Source organism: Coenobita brevimanus, unplaced genomic scaffold (genome assembly GCF_032717465.1).
Source record: "Coenobita brevimanus isolate Jiangsu-jjx unplaced genomic scaffold, ASM3271746v2 jjx.HiC_scaffold_983, whole genome shotgun sequence".
NCBI lineage: Eukaryota > Metazoa > Arthropoda > Malacostraca > Decapoda > Coenobitidae > Coenobita > Coenobita brevimanus.
Window position 1 is genome coordinate 17,501 of NW_027645380.1, and position 3,221 is coordinate 20,721.

General features: G+C 41.9%; 1 long non-coding RNA gene across 1 annotated transcript in view; it reads right to left on the minus strand.

Moving 5' to 3' along the window:
- LOC145390327 (uncharacterized) overlaps positions 1-2,853 on the minus strand; it is a 2,868-nt gene extending 15 nt beyond the window's left edge. Inside the window, exons 1-3 of the long non-coding RNA XR_013895603.1 lie at positions 2,744-2,853; positions 657-757; positions 1-97 (exon numbers count right to left, since the gene is read on the minus strand). The exon at positions 1-97 is cut by the window's left edge and continues 15 nt beyond it. This is a non-coding gene — a long non-coding RNA (uncharacterized LOC145390327). The remainder of the gene's footprint in view (positions 98-656; positions 758-2,743) is intronic.
- Positions 2,854-3,221: the final 368 nt, after the last annotated feature.

Below are 3,221 nucleotides of genomic sequence, written 5' to 3' on the forward strand. Positions count from 1 at the left end.
GTTCCGGATCACGTTGGTTCAGGTCGGTTCAACGGGTTCCATGTTATCCAAGAATTCCAAGAACTACACCAAGCAAGCATGAGATGAATTCGAGGAGCTGTGGGGAGAGAGAGAGAGTTATAGGGGTTATGGATCTTTTTTTCAGGATGGACAGATAAGTTATATGACTTACAGATCTTTTTCATGTGAGAGGGAGAGATAGAGATAGATAGATAGATAGAGAGAGAGAGAGAGAGAGAGAGAGAGAGAGAGAGAGAGAGAGAGAGACAGACAGACAGACAGACAGACAGAGACAGAGACAGAGAGAGAGACAGACAGACAGACAGACAGACAGACAGACAGAGACAGAGAGAGAAAGACAGAAAGAGAAAGAGAGAAGTCACAGGAGTTATACATGTATTTTTCACTTTAGATATAAGTTCTAGAGGTCATGGATTATTTTCTTTTTCGATTTAGAACAACCACGGCGTAACACTTAAAGAAAAAATTCTACAAGAGTGATAATGATCGTTAAAGTATGTTTCGTATCTTAATACATAATTATGTTTTTACTATAAAATAAAAAGTATTAGATAATAACTCCCTCTCTCTCTCTCTCTCTCTCTCTCTCTCTCTCTCTCCCCATCAATTTTTCTATATCTATCTTTTGTACTCACAAAGCCAAGCTTCGACAGCAGACACAGGAGGACCGCCACGATGCTTTCAAGGCCGAAGATTACTAGCAAGATATCCAAGATCACCTCAGCTGGTGTGCCGACTATGGTAGAGGAAGGAGAGAGGGTCGATTAGGTCAAGTGATTATAGAACCTGCCTGATGTTTGAAGGGACGCAGGGCAGAGCAGGACAGGGCAGGGTAATGAAGAGGAATGGAGGGCAGGGTAATGAAGAGGAATGCAGGGCAGGGTAATGAAGAGGAATGCAGGGCAGGGTAATGAAGAGGAATGCAGGGCAGGGTAATGTAGAGGAAGGCAGGGAAGGGCAGCATAATTTAGGGGAAGGCAGGAAAGGGCAAGGCAGGTGAGCAGTGTGGGGGAATGTTGGAGGGGGATTTGACTGAGAGAGAATAAATCTTTCTCACTCTAGTTCTTTAGGGATCATTGTAATATCTTTGTCATCGACACCGTTGTTGTCTTGTCATTATCTGAACTCTACATCCCACAAATATAAACAAATTAGCCAGTAGATTTAAAAGATTTACCACAACGCATATAAAAACATATTAGCAGGATTATTCAAAAGATTTCCCACACCATAAAAAAACAAATTTGCCTGAAAATTAAACAGATTCGCCACACTGAACTACTTGGTGAATCCAGTTTGCCAGAATAAGCTGAAAAAAGTCTTCATATTAAATGGAAGAAGTTTATCGAATACAAGAAAAGCCGAGGTGATAACATCTAACAAACATATGGAGTAGAACTCTATGGAAGCTTGATCGCTCAAGTGTAGGAGGAAATATAGTACTGTAGGAATATAAAAGTGGCCAAAGCACCAGATAGAACTATGGGACCTCAAGCAAGTCGTAGGATAGGAGAGGAGGCATAATAGGGCAATGTGAAGCATGGGGAAGTAGGAAAGCAAAGTGACCCTGACGGTCCTGTATTGATGCATGCATCGATCTTTGAATACTAGGGACCAAAAAAGGGTGCAAGTGCTTTGATGGAGTGCTGCAGGTCTGTATGTGAAGATAGATGACTTAGCAGAGTGAAAGAGGACATTGAAAGAGTTTGAAGGACCAGGGACGTGTTAAAGTAGACGTAGTGCAATGGAATGTGCAGATCAGGCTATGTTATGATGTAGCCAGTAGAGAGAAGGTGTGGTGGGAGATTGACGACAGTATACAGATTATAAGTGGAGTTAATGAGGGAAATGATGAGATTTAGACGCAGGAGAAAGGATAGTGTTGAATTATATTTTTAACTAGAGGTGTGACCGAGTGAGAGAAGTGTGTATGGTATAAAGCAAAGTGGAATGAAATGGCTTAGGGGAGAACAACTCCACCAGTAACCTGTGAGGGCAAGAAATGAAACAGCTGGAGTAAATCGTGAATTTGACTTGGATGAGAGTGTAGTAATTTTAAGATAGCTTTACGTAGACCATTAAATAAGACAGCTGAGAAACAGAATGAGAGTGACTGAGGTTGCTTTCTCCTGCTTTCCGGCACCACCAACCTGAAATGAGTAACATGTGGTGAGAATAGAATAAAGTCATAGTACTGCCACCAAAATAATATAAACCAGAGTAAAACAGAATCACATAAAATGAATGTATGGTATTGACGCCAGAGTAAAAAAAAAAAAAAAAAGAGTCAGAGAAAAACAGACTCGCATAACATAAACCTAGAGAATGACAGCCACAGTAAAATAGAATCACAAGGCATTACATCAGGGTATTAGTGCCAGTGTAACAAAATCACACAACAGAAAGCTAAGGTATGGGATCTAGAGTAATGACATAACATAAAGAATGGGTATGAGAGCCAGATTAAAATAATCACATATCAAATAGCTGTGGTATGAGAGATAGGGTAAATCAGAGTATGAAAATCAACGTAACACAGAGTGACTATATCAAAATGAGCGTAAAACAGGAACAATATGAAAATCAGCGAAAGACAGAGTGACAGTGTGAAAATCAGCTTAAAACAATGACAATATGAAAATCAGAGTAAGAGAGAGTGCATTGTGAAAATCAGTGTAATACGAGTGACTATGAAAATCAACCTAAAATCGAGTGACATTACGGGTAATGTTAGCAAGAAGGTCCAAGTTCACTTCCAGTTTCAGCTCTGCGACGCAGTCTGTCAAAGTTCCGATTAGTGTGTCTAGCAGGACTTGGGTGAGATCTCCGCAGAGTATATCAAGTTCCAGGATGCAGCCTAACACGTTGAGCTGGCACCCGGGTGACAGAATCGGCCCCTGACATACTACTCCGACTGTAGAAGGTTGGGAGAATATGGTTTTTAGAGGCAGGGAGAAAAGAGGGACGCAGAGAAAGCGTATGAAAGAGGGAGGAGGAAAGAGGGAGACAGCGGAGGAAACAGGACGGACGGGGAAAAAGGGAGAGGATTGGGTAGACAGTTGGAGGTAGTGAATGCTCTACATCGCACATTGCGCTGGCTGTGGAGGGTTACGGAGAGTTTTAGTAGAGGGGGGGGGGGTGAAGGAGGAGGCAGAGGAAGAACAGAAAAGACTGAGATAAACGGAAAAGAACGGGGAGGC